Below are 11,086 nucleotides of genomic sequence, written 5' to 3'. Positions count from 1 at the left end.
ATTTTCATTTGTTTGTTCTTTATACTAGTTCCAATTAAAGGTCTAATTTTAGACAATTTAAAAAACCTATTAACTTGTCTTCAGTGTACATTTACAAAATTTAGCCTCAGGTTTTTGTATGCCATTAGATTAGTATCTGTTTTAATGATTATTAGGAACCAAATCTAAGGATAAAAATTTCAAGGTAGTATTTGTGTTCTAGTTCCCATGTTTTCTTCTCTTTTGTATGCTGCTTTTTAGTTTTTGTTTCCTAAAGACTTGTGTACAAGTCTTATTCATGTGTTTGTGTAGTAACTAAATAATGTTGACAAAGTCTTCAGTCGAGAACTATTGGTCAGCTGATTAAGTTTACAGAAAGAAGTTTCCAGACTATATTTACTATTTCTTCAATAAACTTTCAACAACTAGATTTTACATTTACAGTTATGGAAATTTTATAAAGTTCATCTCAAATCGTAAGATGTTTCTAACCTTAAAGGGGCTTTTGTCTTTTTTTTCTTCTTTTGTTTAATGACACTTAATCCCCACGTTGATTTCTTTTTAACCCCTTTTATGAGAAACAATTATGATTAGAACAGCACATTTTAGAAAGAATTGTAAGACTATGCATAGTTTACACTTTTTATTTTTTAATTGCACAAATTTAGAAACTATGCTTTGCAATTAATTTTAGCATATAATTAGATTTCAAACTTGCTGTAACTGTGGTCTCAAATCTCACAAAACTAAAGGAAATCAGCAATAAAATACCACTTTATTTCAACTAAGTGTGAAAAATGAGATAAAGCATTTAATTTTAAGAGATTACACTATTAGAACCTTAAAACATGGTTGTGTTAAGAGTGATAATGTCTATTTTAGAATGTTACTATTGTGTAATATCAGATTGTTGGTATATACAAATGATCATAAATTCTATAAATAATGCTTTCTGGTAGGTAAGGAAGGGTCTTTTTGTTTTCTTGCCTTTATATTTATAAAAGATGCTTTAATGGATTTCTCTTTGAGACAGATTTCAAGTAATAGAGTTAATAAATGTGTGTGTGTGTGTGTGTGTGTGTGTGTGTGTGTGTGTGTGTGATTTATTCTTAATACATTTCTCGAAGTTGTGAATTTAATGTGCTCTTATTTAAGCCTGTCTTGTTTGAGCAAAGAAATGTTACATAGGAAAGATTTGTGATTTTTTTCTAAGTATAAATAGTAAACTAATAAATTTAAGTTTTACTTTGAGATTTTTCTTTTACTCATAAACATCTTATTTTATATTCAAATCTTTTGTCTCTTAATATTCTTACACTGCTTAAAAACATATATTACAATATGAAAATTTAACATTTAATTTTTAATTGTTTTGCTATTTTTAAGGTTGTGGTACATATATTTCAATGCACTCAAATATTTAAAAAAACTCTTTATCTTTTGAAAAATATGCTTTTTTCCCATTACACAATCAAATATTTAACAACAGACATAAAAGGGTTTTTTATATTCAAGAGCTGAAGTGAGAAATAAAGGGTTTTACTTTATTTTCTCACTTCAGCCATTCTTAAATAAAAGTAGGAAACTCCCACAAAGCATTATGGTTCATATGTAGTACATTTACCCCTTTGGTAATTTAATAATTTGCTCTTTTAATATAGTTGTAACTTGTTAAGTCATTAAGATCCAGAAAGGGTGAAATAAATGAAAAAAATAAATAAAGTTGCATTTTCACTCTATTTGGACACATTAAAAGGTTAGTCTAGTAGTGGTCCATTTATTTTTCATTTGTTTAAAAAATTTTTAATTGGTAGAACTGTAATAAAAGATTTGGAAATGTTCTCTTAAGTATTGTAATACTAAAGTGAGAATAATCGTAATTTGTCGTCATTGATTCGTTTAGTAATTTTAGGGGACGGGTAGTCAAATTTTATCTTTCTCTTTTGCATACTTTAAGCTATACAGATTTTAGAATTACAAAGAATATTTTGTATAATCTGTCTCAGTTCTTTCGTAGCTCCTTTGAAAATGACTGTCCTAAAGAGAAATGAAAGCAGACACTTACTTACCTGAGTTGTCTGAAGAGGCTTGGGTGACGATGGCTATTGCTTGTTCTTAATCAAGTTAGTTTTTGTTCTAAAGACATTTTCAGAGTAGTGGTTCTTTGAGCCTTGTCAAGATGGATTAGATCAACTGGAAGGAACTACAGGAGATATTTATCTGTTGAGTGTCTTCATGCAGTAATACATGTCATTTTTATTGCAGATTTTAACCTTTAGAAGATAACCAATTCTGGAAAACAACCGAAGTTTCTTTGATTGAATACCATGTAACGCATTGGAATATGATAGGAGATTAAGGTATACTAATGTTGTGCTTGTTTGTTTGTTTGCTTTTGTTTTCTTAAGTCGGGGTCTTAATTCTACAGCCCTTCCAAGAACTTGCTGTGTATCCTAAGTTGGCCTAGAACTACTGATTTTTCTGCCTCAACCTCTTCCTTAGTGCTGGGATTGTAAGCATGTGGCGGTATGTCTGCTTTGTACTAACATTCATTATAGAACCTATCACTAAGATATCTTTGTAATATAATTGGACTCAAGAGTAATCTGGAACATTTAAATGAACTAAAATCAATAAGTAAAGAATAAACAGAAATCTTGTAAATTGGCTGAATCTACATGTCTTTCTTGCTTGTTAAAATTCCAGATTTTTAAGAACATAGTTGATGTTTTTATTATGTTGTAGATCTATATCTGAATTTACCTTCCCCCACATACCTCCTAATAAAGAACAAAGTATATATGGTGATTTTTCTTTTTCCTGAGGGTGTTACTACAGTGTGCTATGTAAGGTATTTAATTATGTAGTGGACTTTATTCTTATAAAATGAAGTGTTTTAAGTCAAGTGGAATTTAGTACTTGGCTGTTTGTCAAGTAGAGAAGTAGGTAGAGTCTAAAAATTAGATAAGATTAATGAAAATATTTTTCTAACATTATTTTTACTTGATCTTTATTTAGTTGAGCATTTCAGATAGCAGTGTTCAGCTTAAACAATTGTTATTTCCTAGGTGGTAATCTGGTATAAAAATATATTGGCATTATTACTAAATATTACTTGGTTAGTGATATTTGCTAAATAAAATGGCAGTTGTTAAGATAACTAATTTTCTTTAGAATTGTTGACTATGGGATGACTATGAATATATAAGTAACAAATAAAAAAATCCCAAAGGCTTTGTTTTCTTAAGAAGTGCAGTTTAATCTTAATTCTAAAATACAGTTTTCCTGCACATAAAACATCTTTTACTTTAAATAGCTTAAATATTTTAGAATACATTCTCAGGTGTGTTTAAGAATGCTAGAGTGCCAAGATCCTTATTAAAATATTAATAAACTGTAGTTTGATATTTTTATGAGATAGATATTCCAGAAATGCACATTTGTTAGTAATTGAGACAAAATAGAAATGTTAAGAGCTAAATAGAAATTTAATTAAATAAGAGTGAATCTCTGATAACTGCTTGTTACATTGATATATGGTGACTGTTTCAAATAAATACAAAGTATAGAATGTCTTTATAACTTTGATTTTTAAATTATGACAAAACAATTTCGGTGTATGAAGAATGAATAAACTTTTCTTCTATCTTACCCAGTGTTTTTTAGCTTAAAGAGTATTAAGATGAAAATGGAGTGTCTCGGAGGTTGGCAGGGATCGACATTTATCTTTTAATCCAGATAATTGACACAGTTTTAGTGAGTTAAATGAAAGAGAAAGCAGTATATGAGTTTATAATGTAGGTGAAGATTTATAAATGCATGGTTGTTTCGAACTTAAGAGTTTAAAATTATGATATATGAGGGTCTTAGAATTTATTCTTTGAACCAAATATTTGACATTATGTCATTGTTCTCTCTACAATTATAAACTGGCTTATGAACATAGGAAATTTAGCTTGTTAAATAATCTAGTATCTGAAAGCAATAGTACAGATATTAAGAGTTTTCTTATAGTTGACCACTTCTGATACAGCAAGAAACCTTAACTTGGCTAATAATAAAAGCATTACAATTATAAATGATTAAGTGTCCTTTAACCACCCTTTAAAGGACATGTTGTAAATACTTCAAATTTGCAAATCTTTCCAATTCTCTCTTGAAGTGTGGTTTATTAGGTAAGAATTTGAGGACAGAAATTTATTGAATTGATTTAAGTGTTTTAATTAAAATTGTTCTCCAGTTATAGTTATATCTTGAGTATAGTAATTTTATTTTCAATTAAAGGTATGATCAGGGTTTCAGGAAAAAAAATTGCCCTTAAAGTACAATTATTACTAGCACTATTTCTATCTTACTGAGATATTTACCTTACAATGAAAAAATATTTTAATAAACTAGGATGGTGGTGATTTTACATTTGTTAATGAGGACCTTAAAATTATTGTGATTTAGAATGCTAGTTCATAAACAGAACTTGAATTTGAAATGTCAGAATTGTCTTCTTTGATAGAGATTTTAAAGTATTGCTAAGATTTGCTAAATAACAAAATTAACTTAAATATTTTAAATGTTTATGTAAAGCAATTTACATATTATATATATATACACATACATATTTTGTGGTTTTCTAAAAGTAACAAATATTCCTAATTTATTTGTTTTTTTTTTTTCAAATAAGGCCTAATGTATCAGAACTAATGCTTTCTGATCAACATTTTTCAGTAGGCGATATTTAATTAATTCTAAGCCTTTAAATTTTTTTTAAATATGACTTAGAAGTACACTTTAGACATTTCATTATCAGATATTAACTAGGTTAATATTACTTTGCTATTTTCATATAATCACTTGGAAGAAAATATGCACATTTTTCAAATGTGATTTCTAAAATTAATCCATTACTATTTCTATATAACCAAATATTATAAATTGGGTGGTGGCGACACATGCTTTTAATCCCAGTACTTCAGAGGCAAGGCTAGAGGATTTCTGTAAGTTTGAGGCTGGCCTGGTGTACTTAGTGAGTTCTAGGACAGCCAGGGATACACGGAGAAACCTGTAAAAGAAAACAGCAACAAAAATAATCAAGCAACTCAATGTTATAAATTACATTACACATACCTTTCATACTAAATAAGTATATTCAAAATTACCTTGTTATCCTGTGGATTTTTTTTAATAGTTTATTTCTAATATTCTTCACTGACAATTTAAGTGGGAAAAAATTTTATTCATTTTGATAAACGATTACAGTTATTTGTTTTTTGCAAAATACCTAAATTTACCATATTGGTACATCTCATACTTTTTTTACTTTCAAGACTAGGTATTACTTAAATTTAATATCTAGTTCTAATCTATATTGTTTTGTTTTTTAAATAATAATCCAAACTAATGTTTATGAATCAGTGCTTAAAGTGTTGAAAGGTAACTTTCATTTAAAGTTGGAGTCCTATAAATAGCATTTTATTATATAAAAAGTATTTTAACAGATGTCAAACGTTATTTTAAACATTTCTATTTCTCTTATAAATTGATAACTTTGAGTCTAACTAAGTTTTTAGCTCTATAATGCGCATATTTAACATAGATCACACTGGAAATTTTTTTATATTTGTGATTTTTAAATTTTTATCTTATTACTGTGTATATGGTGGGAGTGGTGCATGCCCAGAATTCAGAGAACAGTTGAGTCGGGACCTTAAGCTGTACATGTTTCAGGGATGAAACTCAGACTGTTGTAGCAGGCAATACTTCAGTTGTGGTTTTTGTTAACTCTTTTAGGCTAGGTCGAGGAAGTATTATTACAAGTGGTAGGGCACTTGGCTAGCATGCCAAGGCCCCAGATCAATTCCTAAAAGGAAAAAAAAATCATATTGGCTAAACACTTAAAGCTATATTTATTTTTTGCCACTCTGGAGATTGAAAGGCCTTGTACTAGCAAACATTCTACCACAGAGCTATATATCCAGTGGTTGAATCTCAGGATGGTAGTGGTGTTTGGGGGGTTTTGGTGGGAGGGGGTAGTTAGTTGTTTTTGTTTTTCTAAATAGTACCTGAAGTGAGTATGTGGTAGTGATTGAGGTCGTGTGCCTGGAAGAAGCCAGGACATTTTGTGAGCAAAAGTGTGATTTTAGTTTTTGATTGGAATTTGTTCAACTATGGAAGTCTGTGCACTCACTCTGATAAATGGTTAAAACTCTGCAGAGAGATCTGATAATCAATCGAGTAGTTAAATGTAGCCTTATAAACAAAACAAATTTTGTCTTTTTTCTCCACCTTACCCTTTTAAATTCCTTCTTAAATAATTTTATCCTATGATACAAGTGTACTTGTTAAATAAACTGTACAAAAGCACTTCTTTTTTCAGTTAGATGCATGTGTTTTTCTTGAGTGGTGCTTTTTAAATAGTAGGAGCATCATGGGGAAGAAGCAAGTGTCACCACCAGAGCAGTTGTTCTTGTCTCTTAGAAGAACTGAAATTGGGTGATCGCTACTGCTTGTCAGCTAGCTTGTACTGCAGAGTGCTGTTGGTGTAATCCATAGTGGCCAAGGAAGTTTGCATACAAGTGGAAAGGTTGCCCATATGTGCTTTGAAGGATGGGCGTTTTGAAAGATACTTTCTTTTCAGTGCATCCTTAAGAGAATAGTAAATATTTGTGAGTTTTTTACTTTTTTAACTGTTTATTCAATGGTGTTATATTTAATTTTTTTCAGGAAATTTCATGTTAAGAGTTGAAAGTTCTACAAATATGTGTGCTTTTCTATATTTTTAAGCTAATAAGAATAAGAAAACTTAACTAATAGTTAAGTTGCTTGTACCACAGATTCAGATATATATTTGAAAAAAGCAAAGTTGTGGCTACTTTAGAGTATTTCTTTCACTTTGAGGACATTATCTTCCTTTTATAGCCTCATATAAAGAAGGCTGAATTACTGTTAGTTTCACTATAATAAAAACATCCTATACTTCATGTCATCAGTCATTAGAACCAACAGAGGCTAGAGGTGAAAATGTACAAGTTGTTTTTTTATCCTTAAACTTTTATATTTCTGGTCATACTTTTATGATCTCTTAAAGTGATGCCATGTCCTATTCTGTATCTTTTAGAAATTATACTTTGTGATTTCAAGTGATATCGTTTTGTAGATTGTCCACTTTCAGACTACATGTTTTTCCCCTCTTGATCTGTGTAATTACAGTCCTAGCTCTGTAAATACCAGATCTCTGGTGAAGTTCTAGTTTCATTTGGAAGACTTTGATAGAAAACTACAAGTGATGTTTGTTTTTGTTAATCGGTGTCCTAATTGAAAGCCTGACATTTGCAGTTGTATTTTTAAAAGATACTCATTTCTCTTTCATTGTCATCATTAAAATTGTTTCTGATCCATCCCCATGCTTAATGTTTGCTTTACCAGTCAGAGTAAACTCACAATACCATTTCTTAATTGTTATTACTAACAAAAACAGCTTTTGTCAGGTGGTATGTTTATCTGAGTTAATTGAGACTACAGTCTATTCTGGCATTGTGAAATTAAGCATATTAACTGTAAGTTGTAATTGCTCTTTTAGGATAGTACTATACTTAATATGTTAATGTAGTTTGACAGACATACTAATATTGCATATGCTTAACCTAAAAGTTAGCTGTATAATCCTCTCTTGAAAGTATCCTCTACCCTGATTGACTCCTGCTAAAAAAGTTTCTGTGGACTGGCTAGTAAAATAAGATAAAATAAAGCATTATTCCTGACCTGCTTAATCAAAATCTCTGATACTAGGTATCCACAATTTATATTTTTTATAAGCTCTAAAAGATTTTTTTCTTCTTTCTTTCTCTCATTTCTTTTCTTTCTTTTTTAAAAGAATACCACAAATGAGATGGGGAAGGGGTGGGAAGGATTGTTCATACCAAACCATTTACATCGGGTTTTACCATTCCCAGCCACTGGTTATCTTGGATATACAAAATTCAGGAACTAATTAGAAAGCTTATCATTTCTACAACACTTCTAAGTATTGGTATTTTCTCAGTCATATGAAGAATAATTCATTATCAGAACTTTATTTTTATGAAACTGTCTTGGGACAAATTGTGGTTTATTCTAATGGAGACCTTAGTATACTTGTGTTAGATATACTCTAAAAGCAGAAGAGAATGATCACTTAAGAAAAACTGCTGACTGGAGGAATAGCTCAAAAGTTAAAAGAGAACACTTGCTGCTCTTTCAGAGGACCCAGGTTCAGTTCCAGGGAACCCAAAAAACCCTTTTCTAGGCTCCGTGGGCACTAGGCATGCTTGAAGTACATAGACACATACACAGGCAAAGCATAAAATAGATGTGAAGAATAAAAGGAAAATTTAAAAAAAAAAAACTCAACACTTTAAAAAAATGTTAATTTCTAACTAGAAGAAGCTTTTTTTTTTTAAAATGTATTTTCAGATGTTGGGGAATTTGTAGTTTGTGGAGCACTTGGTAGCTTTGTAGTGCAGTTGAAATTACAGTAGAACCCCCTGACCCCCATTATATGTTGTGACATAGTCTCATAACTGCACAGACATTAAGAGTTTTGTATATTCTGAATAACTGTATTCAGCAAATAAAAAACAACGTTTCAAGAAAGTGTATGTGTATAACAATTACATTTGTAGTTATAGTGCAAAAAACATGTAAGACAAATAAATGCCATATCAAGATTATAGTTACATTGTAAGAGCCCAATGAGATCAGAGCTTGGCACATAGGATCTTTTTTTTTTTTTAAATAATTTTTTGAAAGATTTATTTATTATTATACATAAGTACACTGTAGCTGACTTCAGACATACCAGAAGGGGGTATCAGATCTCATTAAGGGTGGTTGTGAGCCACCATGTGGTTGCTGGGACTTGAACTCAGGACCTTCGGAAGAACAGTCAGGTGCTCTTACCCCTGAGCCATCTCACCAGCCCCGGCACATAGGATCTTTATGTGTAATTGGGTTTTTTTTTTTTTTTTAAACATTCAGTAGAGCTGGCTTTAGGGTAGAGATTAGAAAAGGAAATTGGTGGATTTTGAAATAAAAAGAAATGCTGATACTTTTGTGAGAAATTAAGTATTTTGCAATAAAATATACACTTGGAATACTCTGGTAAAAGTATAAAGATTTAGTGTATTCTATACTATATCTGGTAATAAGTACTTATGTGTAGGTATGTTGGCATATTCCAGTAATCCCAGCACCTAGGAAGATGAGGCAAGAGTATCCCAAATTCAGTGCCCGTCTGGGCTGTATTATTAGCAAGGCTGTCTCAAAAGTACAAGTACAGTGTCTAATCATATCCCTTGGAAATAAAACATTGTGACTAACTGAGGTAGTTTAAGGTTCTGTTTTAAAGAATAAACTGTGATATATTTCCTGCTGGGGTGTGAGGATCTATAAACCCTTTCTCTTAAAAGTAAAGTTCAGCCATGAAAATGATTGCAGCATTGCTAGTTTCACTTATTTTTTGCCTCAGACACATCTAAACAATATTTTCTTCTGGTGTGTTTTGTTTTAGCATGGCATAATGCTTTATTTCCAGATTTTTTTTACCACCCCCCTCAGAGTTATTTATCCTCATGGATATCAGTAACCACTGAATTTTGTCTTCTTCTTCTTTTTTTTTTTAATGTATAAGAATAAGAAAACAGTCAGCCGGGCAGTGGTGGCACACACCTTTTAATCTCAGCACTTGTGAGGCAGAGGCAGGTGGATTTCTGAGTTCAAGGCCAGCCTGGTCTACAGAGTGAGTTCCAGGACAGCCAGGGCTACACAGAGAAACCCTGTCTCGAAAAACAAAAACAAAAAAACAGTGATTGCAGGCATCACTTGAAAATGTTTTTGCTTATGTAATAAGATCAAATTTTAAAATCTTTACTTTTTTCCCCTAGGTTTAAGAATAAAATGAAGATATTACTATAATGGCCCTCTAAGTAGCCCAACAATTATTATTTTGTAAGTATTAGTTTCTAGCTTCTTCCTTCCTCAGTGACCCACCACAACCACTGCTACAGATGGACTTGTATTTGCTATCATATTTCCATTTATATCTGATTATTTTTCTATTTATTCTTTAATAACTTAAATTGCAGATTAGCTCTGTATTCATTGATGATTGATATTAATTTAGAACAAGAATAATTTCTCAAAAAACTTAAAAAAAAAAGTACTAATTTCATTTTCCTCAGGCAACCTTACTAGTGTGGAAAGTATTTTATAGAAAGGCCCTGTTATCTCCAAGTCTCAAATCACAATATCCTTTCTTTAAAGTTTACTAATAAGGCCGGGCGGTGGTGGCGCACGCCTTTAATCCCAGCACTTGGGAGGCAGAGGCAGGTGGATCTCCGAGTTCGAGGCCAGCCTGGTCTACAAAGTGAGTTCCAGGACAGCCAGGGCTATAGAGAGAAACCCTGTCTCGAAAAACCAAAAAAAAAAAAAAAGTTTACTAATAAGCAAAGATCTTTTTTTAAGGCATATATATATATATATATATATATATATATATATATATCTTATTTTACTTGTGTGTTTAACTGCATGTATATATGTGTACTGTGTTTGGCCGGACAATAGTGGCACACGCCTTTAATCCCAGCACTTGGGAGGCAGAGGCAGGCAGATTTCTGAGTTCAAGGACAGCCTAGTCTACACAGTGAGATCCAGGACAGCAAGGGCTACACAGAGAAATCCTGTCTCAAAAAAAAACAAGAAAGAAGGGGGGGGCATTTTGGATCCCCTGAATTCAAATTATAAAGTGTTGGTTGTAAGTCACCATATGGATACTGGGAACCCTGATATCTGCAAAAGCAAGAAGTACTCTTAACCAAGGAGCCATCTCTTCAGTGCTGGGAATGATATTTTTAGTATTGTTACTCAAAATGTATTGATCTTACACTTTTATAGCTTGAAAGGAGACTCTTGAGAAATATTTTTGGTTTTTACATTCATTTGAGACTTCTTTAAATTTAGCTTTTAAAACTTCAGGAGGTAGGGAAAACAGCCAATGCAATTTCTTTTCTGTATGTGTACACACATTTACACATGTAAATTTATTTAAATTTTGATTAAAATTTTGATTGTTTTA

The sequence above is a fragment of the Mastomys coucha genome, unplaced genomic scaffold (assembly GCF_008632895.1).
Source record: "Mastomys coucha isolate ucsf_1 unplaced genomic scaffold, UCSF_Mcou_1 pScaffold9, whole genome shotgun sequence".
NCBI classification, from domain to species: domain Eukaryota; kingdom Metazoa; phylum Chordata; class Mammalia; order Rodentia; family Muridae; genus Mastomys; species Mastomys coucha.
The sequence above is the reverse complement of the archived record's forward strand: the minus strand, read 5'-3'. Positions refer to the sequence as shown.